This window comes from Diabrotica virgifera, chromosome 5, assembly GCF_917563875.1.
Source record: "Diabrotica virgifera virgifera chromosome 5, PGI_DIABVI_V3a".
Classification (NCBI taxonomy): Eukaryota; Metazoa; Arthropoda; class Insecta; order Coleoptera; family Chrysomelidae; genus Diabrotica; species Diabrotica virgifera.
The window spans coordinates 138,293,461-138,315,386 of NC_065447.1; the positions used below are offsets into that span (position 1 = coordinate 138,293,461).

Here is a 21,926-nt window from a genome sequence, read left to right on the forward strand (position 1 = left end):
GCACACCTACATTGGATCCGATTTTCTCCGATCAGATCAGATCAGATCAGATCCGATCCGATCCGACAGGCGGTGCCCACATAGGGCTTTTCATTCACAGTCATTTGTTTCGAGCTTCTGTCATGTGTCACATAATAATAATTTATCTACGTCATACGTTATTGGTATATAAACAATACAAACCAAAGACGTATGGCGTAGATATATCAATATTATGTGACACATGACAGAAGCTCGAAACAAATGACAGTCGATGAAAAGCCCTATTAGATCCGTCTTTCTCCGATCAGATCAGATCCGATCAGACCGGTTTTCCGGCGAGGGTGCCTACATTGGTTCAGTAATCTTCCGACCACCGACAATAAGTTGCGATGAAGTGTTGAGATGATGACATTGAATATATTTAAACATGTTAGCTTGCAACCCCCAACTTGCAACCAACTTGCAACCAGTTTGCAACCAGTTTGCAACCAGTTTGCAACCAACTTGCAACCATCTTGCAACCAACTTGCAACCAATTTGCAACCAACTTGCAACCAACTTGCAACTAAAATTGCAACTCAACGTGCAACCAATCGGAATGAAACCAAACACTTCTCGATGAGAATAGGAGAAGCTACTCCCGACGTCGGCCGATATCGGATCTGATCTGATCTGATCGGATCGGAGAAAAACGGATCCAATGTAGGCACTCCCATTTAATACTATGGGTTTATTTTTTTTTCCGACGTCGGCCGACGTCGGATCTGATCTGATCTGATCGGATCGGAGAAAAACGGATCCGATGTAGGCACCCCCATTTAATACTATGGGTTTATTTTTTATTCCGACGTCGGCCGACGTCGGATCTGATCTGATCTGATCGGATCGGAGAAAAACGGATGCGATGTAGGCACCCCCATTTAATACTATGGGTTTATTTTCTATTCCGACGTCGGCCGACGTCGGATCTGATCTGATCGGAGAAAATCGGATCCAATGTAGGTGCGGCCTAACTAGGTGCATTTTTCCGTTGGAACTTTACCAGCTGCAGACGGGGGATGTGAATTGCATAGTGTAGAATTCCTTCCCTCTCGTCTTCACTGCAGCATCCATTTGACTTGCAAATTGTAGAAGTCTTGGAGGTGTCACCAGGAAAGTGTACCAATAAGTTTTCAATTTAAAAATCTTTTAGTAATATTTTTAATATTTTCAATATTAATAATTTACTATTGGGATTGAAAACTACTTCGTCTAAAAATATATGTTCCGGAGCAAAAAAACGTGATCTTTTGTATTTGTTTAAAAATAGTTATTTATGAAACAGTTCGTGAAGTATGATTTTTGCGAACGCACGCGATATTTAGAGCACGAGCGACAGCGGAGCGAGTGCTATACATCGCGTAAGTTCGCAAAAAGTACTTCATGCACAGTTTCATACAATATTTTATCTACTCTACCATAAACAAATAAAAAAAATGTAACTCTTCGTCACTGGAATTCATTTCTATTCTACAATTTTTAGAACTTTGACATTTACAAATTCTAACTTCTTTCAAACCACAAAACTGTAAAAACTTTTGTCGTAATTTATTGCTCATTATGTCATCACCATGACAACGCCAAAGTTAAGGATATTTGATTATATGAAAGTGTGTTAAAACAGTGCGAAAAAGTAAGTCCCATTTAAAATACATTGTTACTTCACGCTCACTTTAAACACTTCACGCACTGCTATCTATAATGACAGTTTTCACAAACTAAAAACTTACACATAATATAACATAGAGTAGATAAAATTGTTTAAACAATTTCTGCCCAAAAATTCCGCCCGGTGCTCTTCAGATTTGTTTAAAGGGGACATTTTTGAATAGGAATTGACAAAGAAACCGAATCAAAAATTTTTTCAGACGGGAGCGGTCTCACTACATGGACCAAAGAAATCAAACTTGTTTGGTTTCGCCGCTTTGCTCTTTGCTAGCACTCTGTGCACCTCCGTTTGCCAGTATGAGTTTGATTTCTCCGCTTTGCTCTTTGCTCTTTGCTCTTTGCTCTTTGCTCGTCCACTCTGAACGTACGCTTAGTGGGTTAGGAGACCGGGTCTCCTTAAACGCCTGCTGCGCTGCACGGAGCATTAGCAACGGAGAAAGCAGGGCTTCTTGGCTCCGTTCGTGCATCTCGGGATAACCCAGGGTCCTGCCTACAATAATATTATGTAATAAAACTGAGACGCGATCATGCGTTCTAATGCTAATGCTCCGTACGTATGGATAATTAGTGATAATATGGAATTTACACGTTGTATAATAGTGAGAGTAATTGTTGTTTTCGCGATTCATGATAAACAAAACAGTATAGAGTGTGTAAAAAATTTATGGGGAGGCTGAGCCTCCCTTGCCTCCTCTGACGAGCCGCCACTGAAAGTTACACCCTCAGATGGATCTCGGAGTAGTTCTACGCTACCGATTTGAAAAATGGTACATGTATTTGTTGGAGATATTTTGAACACCATTTTCGATCAGAAATCAGAGGAGCGACCTTGCCTTTTCCTACTAGGAAGAAATTTATCCATCCCCTCAATAAATTTTACAGTTTTACACGCTATCGATATGAAAATCAAAGATCTCATGCGGTGCATTCCGAAATGCACTCTTCGTTGTACAGTTTCAACCTCTCTGGATAACTGATTAACTGAAACATATATACGGCAGAATTCATTGGAATCGAAAATTATTAAAAGTATTTGGAACATTAAATGAAAAATTCCCACAATCAATGTCTTTCCTACCATCTAATGCGAGAGACCAGATAACAATAATTGCCGTTGCTATGTTATGGTAATTTGTTTTCTAGAAAGGTTTGTATTGTTCATTTATGACTGCAATGAGATTAAGAATTTCCGTATTCCATTTGCAAAATAAATACAGTCGGAAAAATGAAAGAATACCCATGAACGAACATATAAAACACGCTGTATTTTCCTGTCACCGTGTCACAAAGAAAATCGCCCAGCGCAAGTACATTAATAATAATTATTACATGTACTTGCGCTGGCCAAATTTTTGTGTGACACGGTGACAGGAAAATACAGCGTGTTTTATATGTTCGTTCATGGGTATTCTTTCATTTTTCGGACTGTATAGTGTCAAAAACTTGCTTACACATTTGACGCACTGTCCGTCAACGTGTTAATTGACTCTACAGATTCAGTGCCAAAACGAGACACTTTTATAGAAAAATATTTGCAAATATATGAAACGCCAAACTGACCTATTAAATGAACAATGACAGTGCAATTTTCGATTTTTTTACTATGGAATTATCGCTGTATAGACAAGGGCAGATCTGTTTTGAAATGGATGTGAGAGGTGGCATTCCGATTTTTGCAGATAAAATTAAGTGACAACTTCAGTAATTATAATTGGCTTATGCTTTTTCTCAAATATGTCCGGAACATTAATAAAAACATTCAAATATTTAAAAATTTCGAAAAACATCGATTTTTTTCAACTTTTCAATCGTTTTTAAAACGAGTCATTTTGGAACAAAGTCGTAGGGAAATAAAATAAAGATAATTGAATTTTTTATGATATACGACAAAACGTAAAATACACTTAATAGATTTTGCATAATAATTTTGCAATCTAAATTTTTTTAAAAAAGTTAAAATTTTTTATAAAATTTCTGAACAAAAAGTAGACCACTATTTAGAAGTTTGCTAATTTTTTTACATATAAAGATACGCCCTACCTATCTAATACACTTTACAGAACTAAGTTGGTTTATTTTTAAACAAGAATCTACAGGTCGAGCAAGTCTTGTAAATTTCACGATTGCGAGCCACGTTTCACGCAACCGTGTTTGCGTACTTGTGTTTCGAGTTGCATGGTCGTGCGCAGTTATATTTACCAATTCGCGCAATCGTACTTGAGACGCTGTGTCAGGTGAGGTGTTTGAAAATTTGTGTAACTTGATTGCTTGATTCTGTGGTGTGAAGGTGGTTAAACTTTTGTTTTATTTTTTTTTGTTTTGTTTGTTTTTGTTGTTGCGAATATATCGCAGAAAGTTTTTAGATGAAGTAATTGTATGATGAAGATAACACAGAAAATACAAGAGGGCAGCATACTTTGCAAAACAATTGTTACAATTTGAAATCAACAATTTGTTAAGTTGTTGTCTTGCAGGTAAAAAGTGACTTTTTAAAAAAATTATATCTTGGAAACTAAAAACTATTTTTATTTATAATTGAAACATGTAAAAGTATAGTACTCTCAAAAAAATTTCAGCCAAAAATATTCATTTTTGTAGAGTTGACTGCAATTTTTCGACAACCAGCCCTTTTTTGCAGTGAGCAGCATAACAAGTCCAGTCTCATCTGAAATCAAAGTTTCTTGTAGTTTATACCTCTGGCTAGTGAATGAACAAAGGATTTTTTATTAGATGAGGTCATTTTTGTTTTATAAAAAAAACTACTTTAAAAATGAGAAAAATTGGGGTCAAAAATGTGTTTAAACTTATGTAAAATCTTCAAATTTCATTTTTTTTTAATTCCTTCGTTCATATTCTAGCCAGAGGTATAAACTACAAGAAACTTTTTGATTTCAGATGAGACTAGTTATGCTGCCAACGCAAATAAACTTAAACTCTACAAAAATGAATATTTTTGGCTGAAACTTTTTTTGAGACTACCTTAAGTACTATACTTTTACATGTTCCAATTATAAATAAAAATAAATTTTAGTTTTCGAGATATAATTTTTTTAAAAAGTCACTTTTTTTACCCACAAGACCTATGTAACCCCTTAAAAAAATGTTTGGAAGAATATGTTTGATGGCCAAGATGCATACATATATTTAGAAGGAAAGTTCCTGATTTCTGTAGTATAATACATAACACCGAAGAGGAAGTAGCCCTAAGCGCCGGACTCCACTTGCGATTTGTAGTTGTGAAGATTGAACACATTCTTTCAAATAGAAGTCAATCCATGATTATTTAGTCACAAATGGATTGACTTGTATTTGAAACAATGTGTTCAATCTTCCTGATTACAAATCGCAAGTGGAGTGCGGCGGTAATAACACCAAAATATTCCATATAGGTCCATAGAAGGTACACAGACATTGAAAAATTCCTGGAATATCCCCGAAAACATGTTCCCTGAACATCCCAGGAAAATCCTGTGTCAGCATTTTAAACATTACCTGAATGTCTTATTGGAACATTCCATGAATGTCCACGAATGTTCTCTGGACATTCAAAATATATTTTGTAGACATTCCCTGGAAATACAGTGATGAGCTCTCTAATAACCGGCAAAATAGCACAAAAGATGTATTAAGTAGTGAGATAAAAAGACATGAAACTAGTTTATTGTATTTTTTTTATAAATTTTTTGTATTTTGACAACGACACCCGACTTGGGTGTCGAAACGTTAATAAAATCATTTTTAGGTAAAATTGTGGCTTATTTCCCATTTGAATATACTTGATTATGAAACTAGTTGAGCTGGGAAATTTAGCGATATTAACTTATACATTTAGATTGTATTGATTGTGTACCACCTTCAGACGTATCAGACGAGTTTGGAAACTACCACTGTCACAGTGACAGTTTTAGTTGACATACTCCTCCGATATGTGTAAAGGTGGGATCAATATAACGTAAATTTAAAGGTTAATTTCGCTAAATTTCCCAGCTCGACTAGTTTCATTTCTTTTTATCTCACAACTAAATATGTTGCCCATATTTTGCCGGTTATTAGGGCACTTATCACTGTACATCCTTGCTGATGTGACAATACCTCCTATCTGTTTTTTCATGAGTTTTGTATGAGAGATGGAAAAACATGTTTTAAGGTCACCTCCTGTGTTCATATGTAAGTTTTGACTTGTTTTGTAGTTCATAGATAGTTTAATTTACTACAAAACAAGTCAAAAAATATCATATGAAAACAGGAGGTGACAAGTTTTTAGTCTCTCTTACAAAACTCATGAAAAAACAGATAGGATGTATTATTACATCACTGACGATATGTGGCCATACCAAATAATACATCCTTGATAAATATAAACATTTTTATTGAACAAAATCTTTGCATACATTTTTTTAATGCAATTTACTGATATTCCTAAATATTTCAAAAAAATGTGTCACATTTGCTTTGTAAACCTTTCTTTTGCCTTTCGTAGCCACATATTCCGTTTCCTTCCTGGTTTTTTGTAGACCACTTCTCTCAGCTGATTCTAAAAAAAATGAAATAAATGGTAATTTTTCTATCCTTTACAATTAACAATCAGAAGAAATATTATTTACAGATAATGATATGCATAATAATAATAGGTTTGTTCTAGCATCAGTTTGAAACCATCAGCGAATAGTGGACCAGCGTGAGTAGAGGGGATCGCACTGGTGACTGTATTAGGTGCGTTCGCGGGCACAGTTAGGGAATCCATCGACCTGTCAAAGTTAAATCACGTGATCTTTGGTTGGCACACAAAACCGTTCTTAACCTAAACTCAATGTAATTTTTGATTTTTCGTATTTGTTTTTCGTCGTGATTTTTTAGCTAATTTAGTATTAAAAGACATTCATTAGATTAATTAGTTTATAAACTTTACGTTTTTGGTGATTTTGAGTGCTGACAACATGCCTGTGACTTGTATAGTAGTGAACTGTGGAAGTCCAACTGATCAGAATAATGTTAATTTTAATTTGTTTTTTGTCGTGATTTTGAGCTTAATATAGTATTTAAAGACATTCATTGGATTAATTATTTTATAAACTTTACGTTTTTGGTGATTTTGAGTGCTGACAACATGCCTGTGACTTGTATAGTAGTGAACTGTGGAAGTCCAACTGATCAGAATAATGTTAATTTTAATTTGTTTTTTATCGTGATTTTGAGCTTAATATAGTATTTAAAGACATTCATTAGATTGATTATTTTATAAACTTTTCGTTTTTGGTGATTTTAAGTGCTGAAAATGGCTAATTGGCTATGTCAAAGCCATTAATAAAAAAAAAGTGCTGAAAACATGCCTGTAACTTGTATAGTAGTGAACTGTGAAAGTCGAGCTGATCGGATAATGTTAATTTTTTTCGTGTTCCCTCTATAGGGCTTTTCATTCACAGTCATTTGTTTTGAGCTTCTGTCATATGTCCTATAATCCGTGTATAGTAATATTATACACGAATTATACAACATCTAACGGAAGCTCGAAACAAATGACAATCAATGAAAAGCACTATTAGAAACTCATTTATGTTTCCTCGCCTAACTAAATTATCAAAAAACAGGACGCACTCATGCTAGGAATTATGGTTTTTATTAATATTATTACAATTATTTATATGTGACACTAACGTAACTAGTGACATTAATTTTAGGCCAATGTGACAAACTTTATTAATACTAAATTTTAACATTTATCCCCTATTTTGTTAAAACAATATTATTTTGTTTTTCATTCTATTCAAAATAAATGCAGTTTTGACAGGGAATTTGTTTTGTTATTTATTTATTCCATATAGACCTGGATCCCGCGTACCAAAAAAAAGTTGATTAATAGCAAGCTGAAAATTTATTAATAGCTTAACAGTGTCTAGTCCGACAAACTTTGATGTATGGGAACACTAGAAGTTTTAACTGTAGAACAGGTTAAAAATTTGGAACGTCAAACTACGAAAATGTTTATGTAATTTGTCAGATAAAACTTCCAATTGATTTGCTACCAATTCATTAAACTCTCATGCAAAAACCAGACTGGTGAAAAAATCACCAACTGGGCATTTTAATGAGTAGAACACGAAGACCATGTCAAACTACAGGAATCATGTTGGTTAGTAATAGCAGTCTGATTTTTGCATGAGAATTTAATGAAAGGGTAACAGATCAATTGGATGTTCTGTCCGACAAAATTTATGGGATGTTTTCGTAATCTGATGTTCCAAATCTGAGTTTCCAAACTGTTTCACAATTAAAACTACCCCTGTTCCAGTGTCACAATACATCAAAGTTTGTCCAACTGGACACCGTTAAACTATTAACAAATTTTCAGCTTGCTATTAATCAATTTTTTTGGTACACAGGATCCAGACCTAATAGGTTTGTTCATAGTACGACACAAACGATTAGCAACTGCTGCCAACCATCAGATGCATGAGCAGTTAACAGTTAGCGTTGTGCAGTTAATAGTTAGCATTCATAGACTACAAATGCGCATGTGTCTGATGGTTGGCAAGAGTTGCTGATCGTTCTACGAACAAACCTATCAGTAAGCACAATTTGTGATATCCATGGGTAGTTACTAACAGAAAGAGGCAGGATTCGATTTCTAAAACATTTATTTTAGAGTCAAAACATAGTCGTACCTTAAACGATAAATGTATATTATCATTACAAGTTGATACTAATTACAAAAATAAATACACATCTAAAAGACCAATACATAATTACTCATGATGAAGAAGTACATTATAATTAAAAATGAATAACCATTTTCATATCGCTGCAACACAATGCCAAAGACTTCTTATATTTCAGTTCGTTTAGTGAGCGCAACAAGCACTCTGACCGAACAGTTTCAAAACTCATTAGTTTTTCATCAGAGAATGCATATGTTGCTATCTCCAAACCATGTAGCTGTAACATATGTACATGCATTGGGTTCTTCTTCGTCTGTCTTGCTCTGGGCATACTCAGCTAAAAATAGGATTGCTGCAATATGGCTGCAGACTTCACTATTACCGGCCATACGCATACAATGTGCATTTGCTATGTCATCAGAACTGGCTATCACCCCACCCAAGCATTTAGTCGTTTAGCATTAGCTTTTTGGAAATGCTTCACCTAAAAAAAATATTTTATTTTTTTTTTGGAAATTCTTCAACTACAAAAATTTATTTTTATTAGAGTATTTGCGTTCTTTACAATGATTGAGAATACTTTATTTAAAATCAGACATTCATATAATATAATTTCATTACATTTCTTAATGGTGAATAAATAAAATAAAGGCATACCTTTCCAACAATAATATGGAAATCAGGAAATCATTAACAATTTTTACTCCATTCAAAACAAATCCAGCTGTAAAATATTTATGTGCCTGAAGGCTTTTGTATGCTTTCATCTGCTGCTTAGAGTAGCAACTGTGAGACTCCACCAGATCTGTATAAATATATATCTATAATAGTAACTTGATGGACTGCACTTTACTGTAAAATCCAATTCTGACTGAATTCCGTATGGATCTAAATCCCCAATTATTTTCAGCTTCAATAAATATCTAAAACAATAAAAGAAATACTGTTATTGCTTGCAAAATTCATCATTATTGATAAATATCGGGGCAAAATGAACAGTAAATAAACATTGTTTCGCCTACCTTTCTCGCAACATCTGGAGTTTCCAATAATAATTTCCTTAAATAATCAGTTCGCATTGTGGTAAAGTTTATAAAGTTCACAAAAACAGGAAACGAAAATCCAAATGAATCCAAAATACGACGATAAACAATGAAAAATCATTGAAAAATAGATACAAACATAACCTCTTCTTTAGTTTGTGTGCCAACCAGAGGTCACGTGGTTTGGATTGCCTAGTTGACAAATTGTCGCCGACAATTTCTAACCTCACTTAATATAAATAATACCGTTAATAGATAAATCTTCTTCTTCTTAAGGTGCCTATCCGTTCCGGATGTTGGCGACCAGCATGGCTATCCTAACTTTGCTTGCTGCTATTCTGAATAGTCCGGTTGTCGATGTATTAAACCACTTTCTCAGGTTTTGAAGCCAAGATATTCTTCTTCTCCCTGGTCCTCTCTTTCCAAATACCTTGCCTTGAAGAATGAGTTGCAACAAGCCATATCTCTGTTCATTCCTCATAACATGGCCAAGATATTCTAGTTTGCGCTCTTTGATTATGTTAATAATCTCGCATTCCTTGCCTATTCTACGTAGAACCTCAATATTAGTCACACGATCCACCCACGAAATTCTCAAAATGCGCCTGTAACACCACATCTCAAATGCCTCGAGTTTTCTCAAAGAAGCCTCGGAAAGTGTCCAGGCCTCTACTCCGTATAATAACGTAGAAAATACATAGCATCTGATGATAGAGATTTTGGTAGCAAGAGGTAAATCGTGGCTTCTGAAAAGAGACTTCATCATTATGAACGCTGATCTCGCTTTTCCTATGCGTTGTTTTATTTCACTTGAGTGGTCCCACTGGCTGTTTATGTTGGTACCAAGGTATGCGTAGCTGTCGACCCTGTCAATTAGTTGTTGGTTAACCAAAAGCTGTGTATTTAATATTTCGCGCTTACTGACTACCATATACTTTGTTTTTTTCGTATTGAGATCAAGTCCGTATTCTCTACTTATATCTGATATGCGCGACATTATTCTTTGCAAACCATCTAGACTGTCTGCAAAAACTACAGCGTCGTCGGCATATCTAATGTTGTTCAGACGCACTCCGTTGACTAATACGCCTTCCTGTAGTTCTCCCAGCGCTTGCTCGAAGATACATTCAGAGTATATATTAAACAGCACCGGGGACAGGATGCATCCTTGCCTCACTCCTCTATCTATGGAGACTGCCTCTGTTAATTGGTCTTCCACTTTAATATTGGCAGTTTGGTTGTAATACAAATTATATATGATTCTCAAGTCTCTATCATCTACTCCCGCTTCTTTCAAGATGTTTATGAGTTTATCATGTTTTACTCTATCAAACGCCTTTTTGTAGTCGATAAAACAAATATACACTTCACAGTCAACATCCCTGCATCTTTGCATAAGCACTTGGACAGCGAATAGAGCCTCTCGGGTGCCTAAGGCATCGCGGAATCCAAACTGCGTCCATGATATCTGTTGTTCGCATTTTTTATATATTCTGCCATGTATCACCTTCAGAAACGTTTTGAGTAAGTGGCTCATTAGGCTAATTGTTCTGTAGTCTTCACATGTTTTGGCATTTACTTTTTTGGGTAAAGTTACGAAGGTCGACTTTAACCAGCTTTGGGGTATTTTTCCAGTTACGTATATTTTGTTGAATACGGTTGTTATCCATTTTATTCCTTGTTCATCCATAAGTTTTAGGAATTCTACATAAAACTGGTCAGGCCCTACAGCTTTACCATCTTTAGTTGTTTTAATAGCTGACGTGACTTCTTCAATGGTAATCGGGGGTCCTGTTTGGCATTCAATGTCTTCAATGGTATTCTGCCTTTCATCTGCAAAAGTTACTTCCACATATTTCTTCCACGTGTCTAGTTTTTCTTCCACACTTAACAGTGGTTTGCCTTGGTTATCTGCCAAACACCCAACTCTTCTAGGTTTGTATAAGCCTGCAGCTTCTTTAACTTTTTTGTGCATATTGAATGAATCGTGTTTATGTTGCAATTGCTGGATTTCCGCACACTGTTCTCTTAGTCGTGTATCCTTAGCTATTCTAATTGCTTTTTTGATATCTTTATCTATTCTTTTGTATAATGACATGTCCTGATCTTTGGACTTTCGCCTCTCTTCCATCATATCTAAAATCTCGTTTGTCATCCACGATTTCTTCTTTATTTTTGGTGGTTTGAGGAATTTCTCACGTATGTCTTGTGAAACTGTATGCAACTTTTCTATCTCCTGGTCCATTACATCCGATTGAATAACGGTATTCAAGTTGTTCTGTATATACCGTTTTACACTCTGTTCTGTGTTTTGGTCTTTTAATAGCCTTATGTCGAATTTTGGATTGACACTACGTCTAACCTTCTTTAGCCTGAGCTTAATTTTGCCAATCAGTGGGTTATGGTCTGACTTGATATCAGCTCCTGGGTATGTCTTGACTGATGTTATGCTGTTACGGAATCTTTTATTAATCATGATGTAATCTATTTGATTTCTCACTATGCGGCCTGGAGTGTCTTGAGGTGATTTCCATGTATATAATCTTCTGTAAGGGAGTTTGAAGTAAGTGTTAGTAATCACAAACTCTTCTTCTGCCACAAATTCACCCAGTCGGTCTCCTCGCTCATTTCTTTCTCCAAGTCCAAATTGCCCTATGAATTCTCCCGATTGTCCCCTACCAATCTTAGCATTTAGATCACCCATAATCAAAGTTAAATCCTTTTTGGGGAGGCATTTTAAGGTGTTGGATAGTTCATTATAAAATGCTTCAATTATCTCGTCCGGTTTGTCAGCTGTAGGGGCATATACCTGGATAATGTTAGTTGTAATTGGGTAGGTATTAAGTTGAAGGAGGAGTATTCTTTCCGATATAGGTACAAAATTTTTAACATGTCTGGCAGTTTCTTGATTTAAGATTATACCTACCCCATTTTCGTGTCTTCCATTAGGGTTACCTGAATAATATATGTGATGATCATTAATTTTACATTGCCCAGAGTTCGTCCATCTCATTTCACTTATTCCCATTATGTCTACTGATAGTCTATCCATCTCCTTGATTGCATTATGAGTCTTACCTGCCTCGTATAATGTTTTAACGTTCCATGTGCAGATCGTGAGGTTTATCTTTACACTATATTGGCAAGGATTTCTTCTGCTGGCGACCGAGAAGGCCTTGCCGTCTTGTGATTGTCCTTCTCTGCCGGATCTTGGTATCCGAGTTCCATGATCAGTAATATCGTTTCTATGATTTGTCGTAGTCATGCTAATTGTACTAGGGGTACTCTCCGAGTCTTTAATGCAGTGGTTCCCCGTTGCCTTCTGCATCTTTATGCCGTTGACCGTTACGTTGTTATTAGGTTCATCCGCCTTCGAGACCGATTTATCAATCTCAGGACAAAAAGGTGCCCTTCCACTTATCAGCTCATCCGCCCGAAGCCGTTGGCCAGTAAGTGGGGGGATTGCTTATACCGGCAATCGCTCGGACGTCAGAGCCTCGTTTGTTATCTGGCAGGATGCACCGAAAGGTCAGTATCAAGACCATTACACGGGCAGGTGAGGTTGACATTTGGATAGGAGAGGCTATACGTTGCGCATCACTATCCCTTACATCCCAATAGATAAATATACAAGGTATATTTACTTTTAATTAATATTAATAACTAATTATTAAATTATACTAGGTAAATATAGCTTGTATATTTATCTATTAACGATATTATTTATATCATTTTAAAGTGGGCATGCGTTTTGATGCTAATTTGTCGCCGACAGGCTCCCATGAACACACTTATTATGTTCTTTTACTGACCAACTGTTTGCTGATGGTTTTTGACTAGTTTGACTGTTTGCTAGAACAAACCTAATAATAATAAATATTTTGTATTTTGACAGTGACATCTGATGTGGAAGTCAAAACATTAATAAAATTATTTTTTCAAGTTAACTTTCACATGCGCGTCTTAAAATTGTACTTTTAATACTTATATCATAAATAACTATTAAAACTATCTTAAGAGGAAACAGTATCAATCAACAGGTAGCGAAAATGTGTTCCAAGATTGCGGCTGTAATTTTGAATATTTTTCAAGATATTTGGCACACATATTCGTAATATAATAAAGAATGGCGGTACAGAGCCCAATTTGAAAAATATATTATTATGTGGAAATTACTCTGTAATTAAATACAATATAAAAAAACGAGCTTGTACCGCCATTAAGAAGAACAAAAAAATACACTTTCTTCAAATACAACTTTTTTATCCGATTTTGTGTTATTTTGGAACTACTAAAATTTTTTATTTCATTAGTAGTTCCAAAATTACACAAAATCTAGGCATCGGATAAAAAAGTTTATTTGAAGAAAGTGTATTTTTTTGTTCTTCTTAATGGCGGTGCAGGCTCGTTTTTTAAATATTGTATAATTACAGAGTAATTTCCACATATTAATATATTTTTCAAATTGGGCTCTGTACCGCCATTCTTTATTATTTTACGAATACGTGTGCCAAATGTCTCGAAAAAATATTCAAAATTACAGTGACAATCTTGGAACACGTTTTGGCTACCTGTTTATCGCTACTGTATTACCTTAAAACATTGTAATTTGTTAAACCAGTATATTTTACTCTACTAGCTACCTCATTTTCCACTGTTTCTAAAGACTTGTTTACATGGGTAGAGTTTTGAGGAGAGTAGAGTAGCGGTAATACTCTACCAAAAATGGCTTGATACCATTCACATGAGGAGAGTATAAGTATAGTACTGATGCTAGTATAGTGAAACCGATTTTTGTATTTTTAAACACTCTTGATTATAAGTGCACCTTAAATTCTTAATTTTTTGCTTAAGCTCGTTTACTCCAAAGCCCCCTTTGCCATTCTTTTGACGATTTCATCCTCCGCAGCTTGCTGCAAACTTTTATTTCTGTAGTATACACTACCTAAATTCCATAAACACTGGTATTCGCCGTATTATAGCTCTACAAGTTTTAAAGTTTCATCTTCGGTGAACTTCATTTTCACTATTTACACAAAACACAATTCCAGCCAGAATGACAGCGCCCCCATGTACTCTCCTACCTACTCTATTCTGCCATAATTGAGCGTGTTCCATAGGTAGAGTGCGCAGCCGAGTAGACATTTTGGCAGTAGTGGTGGTCATAGAGTAGTTACTTTGCCATATGTTGCTAGTCACTCTACTTTAACTCCAACTATACACTCTACCAGCTAATCTACTGTGCTGAGCATTTTTACAGGTAGAGTTACTCTACTCTATCAAGTACTTGCATCATTACTCTACCTGTGTAAACAAGTCTTAAATCTACTGAATGAAAATCTACTTAATCTTAATCTACTCTTAATGAAAAATGTCTAAAATCATTTACCCACCTAGTATTATTGTAGAATTTAAGACAGTCCAGTGCCTTATAAATAATTTCAATATGAATATTTTTTCCTTTAATTCTCCTTTGATACCACTCCATTTTAGATTTTGGGGAACTAATTTCATTGTGTTTATAGCCCATATTTATTGAAGGAACCCAATCTGGAGATTGTTATTATTTATTGTTATTATCGATTAAGTCGGCTGGTTTTCCTACAAGATTAAAATGTTAACATCTTCAAAAATCGTTACTGTTGTAATTGTAACTTACCAGATATAAAATGATTACAGCAGACAGGACAGGAAAATTTTCATTTCGCTAGTAAAACCTGTACATTGTATTGCATTTAACCATTGTTGTCTCTCAGATACCTTATTTAGTTCAGTTTAAAAGTGAACTTTATCTTGACTTTATCACAATTACTTTGCATTTCACACTTCAAAACACAACACCAATGAAGCATATAATCTTTCTAAATTAATAATTCCAGAGAAAATGTTAAATTAATCTTTGTACAACACAAAATTACAAAGAAATACAACTAAAATTATCTAAAACTCATTAAGAACAGATAGAATAAGATTTATCTTTTACACCCAGTAGCCATATTGATATTGATTTAATTTTGACAGCATGTTGGAACGGATTTAAATTTGGTAAATATAGTAAATATAACTCCGCACCACCACGCAACTCGAAACACAAGTACGCAAACACGGTTGCGTGAAGCGTGGCTCGCAATCGTGAAATTTACGAGACTTGCTCGACCTGTAGATTCTTGTTATTTTTAATCGGTCTCAGCAATGTTTTAAACAAGAATCTACAGGTCGAGCAAGTCTCGTAAATTTCACGATTGCGAGCCACGCTTTACGCAACCGTGTTTGCGTACTTGTGTTTCGAGTTGCGTGGTCGTGCGGAGTTATATTTACCAAATTCGTTTCTACTGATAATAAATAATATACTATTCTCAATAGGGCTTTTCATCGACTGTCATTTGTTTCGAGCTTCTGTCATGTGTCACATAATATTAATATATCTACGCCATACGTCTTTGGTTTGTATCATTGGTATATATCAATAACGTATGACGTAGATATATTAATATTATGTGACACATGACAGAAGCTCGAAACAAATGACTGTGAATGAAAAGCCCTATATGGCTACTGGGTGTAAAAGATAAATCTTATTCTATCTGTTCTTCATGAGTTTTAGATAATTTTAGTTGTATTTCTTTGTAATTTTGTGTTGTACAAAGATTAATTTAACATTTTCTCTGGAAGTATTAATTTAAAAAGATAATATGCTTCATTGGTGTTGTGTTTTGAAGTGTGAAATGCAAAGTAATTGTGATAAAGTCAAGATAAAGTTCACTTTTAAACTGAACTAAATAAGGTATCTGAGAGACAACAATGGTTAAATGCAATACAATGTACAGGTTTTACTAGCGAAATGAAAATTTTCCTGTCCTGTCTGCTGTAATCATTTTATATCTGGTAAGTTACAATTACAACAGTAACGATTTTTGAAGATGTTAACATTTTAATCTTATAGGAAAATAGGAAAACCAGCCGACTTAATCGATAATAACAATCTCCAGATTGGGTTCCTTCAATAAATATGGGCTATAAACACAATGAAATAAGTTCCCCAAAATCTAAAATGGAGTGCTATCAAAGGAGAATTAAAGGAAAAAATATTCATATTGAAATTATTTATAAGGCACTGGACTGTCTTAAATTCTACAATAATACTAGGTGGGTAAATGATTTTAGACATTTTTCATTAAGAGTAGATTAAGATTAAGTAGATTTTCATTCAGTAGATTTAAGACTTGTTTACACGGGTAGAGTAATGATGCAAGTACTTGATAGAGTAGAGTAACTCTACCTGTAAAAATGCTCAGCACAGTAGAATAGCTGGTAGAGTGTATAGTTGGAGTTAAAGTAGAGTGACTAGCAACCTATGGCAAAGTAACTACTCTATGACCACCACTACTGCCAAAATATATACTCGGCTGCACACTCTACCCATGGAACACGCTCAATTATGGCAGAATAGAGTAGGTAGGAGAGTACATGGGGGCGCTGTCATTCTGGCTGGAATTGTGTTTTGTGTAAATAGTGAAAATGAAGTTCACCGAAGACGAAACTTTAAAACTTGTAGAGCTATAATACGGCGAATACCAGTGTTTATGGAATTTAGGTAGTGTATACTACAGAAATAAAAGTTTGCAGCAAGCTGCGGAGGATGAAATCGTCGAAAGAATGGCAAAGGAGGCTTTGGAGTAAACGAGCTTAAGCAAAAAATTAAGAATTTAAGGTGCACTTATAATCAAGAGTGTTTAAAAATACAAAAATCGGTTTCACTATACTAGCATCAGTACTATACTTGTACTCTCCTCATGTGAATGGTATCAAGCCATTTTTGGTAGAGTACTACCGCTACTCTACTCTCCTCAAAACTCTACCCATGTAAACAAGTCTTTACAAACAGTGGAAAATGAGGTAGCTAGTAGAGTAGTAGTAGAGTAAAATATACTGGTTTAGCAAATTACAATGTTTTAAGTTAATACAGTAGCGATCAACAGGTAGCCAAAACGTGTTCCAAGATTGCCACTGTAATTTTGAATATTTTTTCGAGGTATGTGGCACACATATTCGTAAAATAATAAAGAATGGCGGTACAGAGCCCAATTTGAAAAATATATTAATATGTGGAAATTACTCTGTAATTATACAATATTTAAAAAAGAGCCTGTACCGCCATTAAGAAGAACAAAAAAATACACTTTCTTCAAATAAACTTTTTTATCAGATGCCTAGATTTTGTGTAATTTTGGAACTACTAATGAAATAAAAAATTTTAGTAGTTCCAAAATAACACAAAATCGGATAAAAAAGTTGTATTTGAAGAAAGTGTATTTTTTTGTTCTTCTTAATGGCGGTACAAGCTCGTTTTTTTATATTGTATTTAATTACAAAGTAATTTCCACATATTAATATATTTTTCAAATTGGGCTCTGTACCACCATTCTTTATTATATTAAGAATATGTGTGCCAAATATCTCGAAAAAATATTCAAAATTACAGCCGCAATCTTGGAACACCTTTACGCTACCTGTTGATCGATACTGTTACCTCTTAAGATAGTTTTAATAGTTATTTATGATATAAGTATTAAAAGTACAATTTTAAGACGCGCATGTGAAAGTTAACTTGAAAAAATAATTTTATTAATGTTTTGACTTCCACATCAGATGTCATTGTCAAAATACAAAATATTCATTATTATTAGGTTTATTCTAGGAAACAGTCAAACTAGTCAAAAACCGTCAGCAAACAGTTGGTCGGTAAAAGAACATAATACAGTCACCAGTGCGATCCCCTCTACTCGCGCTGGTCCACTATTCGCTGATGATTTCAAACTGTTTGAAACTGATGCTAAAACAAACCTATTATTATTATGCATATCATTATCTGTAAATAATATTTCTTCTGATTGTTAATTGTAAAGGATAGAAAAATTACCATTTATTTTATTTTTTTTTAGAATCAGCTGAGAGAAGTGGTCTACAAAAAACCAGGAAGGAAACGGAATATGTGGCTACGAAAGGCAAAAGAAAGGTTTACAAAGCAAATGTGACACATTTTTTTGAAATATTTAGGAATATCAGTAAATTGCATTAAAAAATGTATGAAAAGATTTTGTTCAATAAAAATGTTTATATTTATCAAGGATGTATTATTTGGTATGGCCACATATCGTCAGTGATGTAATAATACATCCTATCTGTTTTTTTCATGAGTTTTGTAAGAGAGACTAAAAACTTGTCTTAGGGTCACCTCCTGTTTTCATATGATATTTGTTTTGTAGTAAATTAAACTATCTATGAACTACAAAACAAGTCAAAACTTACATATGAACACAGGAGGTGACCTTAAAACATGTTTTTCCATCTCTCATACAAAACTCATGAAAAAACAGATAGGAGGTATTGTCACATCAGCAAGGATGTACAGTGATGAGTGCCCTAATAACCGGCAAAATATGGGCAACATATTCAGTTGTGAGATAAAAAGAAATGAAACTAGTCGAGCTGGGAAATTTAGCGAAATTAACCTTTAAATTTACGTTATATTGATCCCACCTTTACACATATCGGAGGAGTATGTCAACTAAAACTGTCACTGTGACAGTGGTAGTTTCCAAACTCGTCTGATATGTCTGAAGGTGGTACACAATCAATACAATCTAAATGTATAAGTTAATATCGCTAAATTTCCCAGCTCGACTAGTTTCATGTCTTTTTATCTCGCTACTTAATACATCTTTTGTGCTATTTTGCCGGTTATTAGAGCGCTCATCACTGTATTTCTGGTATATCCAGGGAATGTCTACAAAATATATTTTGAATGTCCAGAGAACATTCGTGGACATTCATGGAATGTTCCAATAAGACATTCAGGTAATGTTTAAAATGCTGACACAGGATTTTCCTGAGATGTTCAGGGAACATGTTTTCGGGGATATTCCAGGAATTTTTCAATGTCTGTGTACCTTCTATGGACCTATATGGAATATTTTGGTGTTATTACCGCCGCACTCCACTTGCGATTTGTAATCAGGAAGATTGAACACATTGTTTCAAATACAAGTCAATCCATTTGTGACTAAATAATCATGGATTGACTTCTATTTGAAAGAATGTGTTCAATCTTCACAACTACAAATCGCAAGTGGAGTCCGGCGCTTAGGGCTACTTCCTCTTTGGTATTATGTATTATACTACAGAAATCAGGAACTTTCCTTCTAAATATATGTATGCATCTTGGCCATCAAACATATTCTTTGAAACATTTTTTTAAGGGGTTACATAGGTCTTGTGGGTAAAAAAAGTGACTTTTTAAAAAAAATATATCTCGAAAACTAAAATTTATTTTTATTTATAATTGGAACATGTAAAAGTATAGTACTTAAGGTAGTCTCAAAAAAAGTTTCAGCCAAAAATATTCATTTTTGTAGAGTTTAAGTTTTTTTTGCGTTGGCAGCATAACTAAGTCCAGTCTCATCTGAAATCAAAAAGTTTCTTGTAGTTTATACCTCTGGCTAGAATATGAACGAAGGAATTAAAAAAAATGAAATTTGAAGATTTTACATAAGTTTAAACACATTTTTGACCCCAATTTTTCTCATTTTTAAAGTAGTTTTTTTTTATAAAACAAAAATGACCTCATCTAATAAAAAATCATTTGTTCATTCACTAGCCAGAGGTATAAACTACAAGAAACTTTGATTTCAGATGAGACTGGACTTGTTATGCTGCTCACCACAAAAAAGGGCTGTTGTCGAAAAATTGCAGTCAACTCTACAAAAATGAATATTTTTGGCTGAAATTTTTTTGAGAGTACTATACTTTTACATGTTTCAATTATAAATAAAAATAATTTTTAGTTTCCAAGATATAATTTTTTTAAAAAGTCACTTTTTTTACCTGCAAGACAACAACTTGTTGATTTCAAATTGTAACAGTTGTTTTGCAAAGTATGCTGCCCTCTTGTATTTTCTGTTATCTTCATCATACAATTACTTCATCTAAAAATTTTCTGCGAAAAAAAAATAAAACAAAAGTTTAACCCACATAACAATTTCATGTTCTTAGTAGATTCATAGAACATACTTTTCAGAAAAAGTATATACTTAGAATATGCGTAATTACCATTGCGAATGTGCAGAGCATATACTGAGTATATACTACATTACAGTACTTAAACGTTCTATGTATATACTTAGAATGTACTACCGCACTTCTTTTCAGTATATACCAAGAACATACTTTTTAGAAGATTCTAAGGAGGTGCTATAAACCTTCTATTTATATACTTAGAATGTACTATCGCACATATTTTTAGTATATGGGAAGAATATTCCAAGGAAGTGCTATATACCTTCTATGTATATACTTAGAATGTACTATCGCACATATTTTTAGTATATGGGAAGAATATTCCAAGGACGTGCTGTATTTCTCAGAAGTATGTTTTCAACATCACCCAATCTCATCCTATAGTTTCTACCAAAGAATACTAACACACCCACAGGGTGTGTTAGTATTCTTTGGTTCTACTAATATATTATATTTACATATTCTAATTGCATATGAGAATGTAGTTATTACATTCTACAATATTACGTAAAAAGTAAGTATAAAATATATAAACTTTAGTTAGTTATATAGGTACCTATGTATAATAAATATTATATGGGTAAGTAGCCTATATATATAAAATATAAGTAATATATTTAGTTATTATGTGCACATCAAAATAAAAATGCTGCTTATATAATTATATAATAGCCAAATATATTATAATATGTATGTAAATTACTAAAATTTATAGGTATCTATATACATTATACATATTTTACTTACTAGGTATTTAGGAAATATATTGAAGTACCAATATGAATTTATTATTTTCAAACTGCTTTTTATGTTCTTAAAAATGTTTTAGTCCTTGTAGCTAGAAATACTTGGTCCTACCTAACAGCGTAAACATAAATGCATAACTGTACTGGAAACTATTTTCATATTTTGCTCTTTTGTTACCTACCCCCTTCCCTTGTGCAGGGCCCTGATTCTAAATCAAATTTCGACCAAAAACAAGTCGCTTTCAATATGGCGACGGTTGAAATGCGATTGTGCGAGCCTTGTGGATTTTAGTTGAACTAACGAAGTGACGTCATGAAATAGCGACTATCGAAATTAATAGCGACTTTAAAAAGGGTGTTGATATTATAATTTCGACTGTCGAAATTATTTGACACGGAGATGAATGAATGGCCAAAAGCGAGGTTAGGTTTAGTTTAGATGTGTTTTGTTTATTTCTTGCAAGGAAAACTAAAGCAAAAGGTATTATAATATAGCTGGGTTTAATTGAAATTTGCTTGTTTTGAGGAATTAGATAGAATAGTATTAAATTAGAAATATAATAATTGAGAATGTCCACAACATGAATCATCAACTCAATGAAAGATGTAAGGTAATAATCTGGGAAAATTAGTAAAAAACAAGGAAAATTAATTACCAGCTATTTTATTGCTGGACATGCTGAAATCAAATCTTAAGGTTTCCTATATTAGTAATA

At 33.9% G+C, this 21,926-nt stretch overlaps 1 protein-coding gene and 2 long non-coding RNA genes across 4 annotated transcripts in view; 1 reads left to right on the plus strand and 2 right to left on the minus strand.

Annotated features, from left to right (window-relative positions):
• LOC114332424 (UPF0764 protein C16orf89 homolog) overlaps positions 1 to 21,926 on the minus strand; it is a 187,176-nt gene that overhangs the window by 19,232 nt on the left and 146,018 nt on the right. The window lies entirely within an intron of this gene.
• LOC126884448 (uncharacterized) lies at positions 8,349 to 9,583 on the minus strand. The gene is made up of 3 exons (XR_007698042.1): positions 9,368 to 9,583; positions 9,003 to 9,268; positions 8,349 to 8,829 (listed from the first exon to the last, which is right to left on the minus strand). It is a non-coding gene; the product is annotated as an uncharacterized LOC126884448 (long non-coding RNA).
• LOC126884449 (uncharacterized) lies at positions 15,647 to 18,511 on the plus strand. 2 transcript variants are annotated; one of them, XR_007698044.1, is made up of 3 exons: positions 15,927 to 16,273; positions 16,332 to 16,534; positions 18,331 to 18,511. It is a non-coding gene; the product is annotated as an uncharacterized LOC126884449 (long non-coding RNA). The 2 variants fall into 2 exon arrangements; XR_007698043.1 differs by having other exon boundaries at positions 15,647 to 16,534.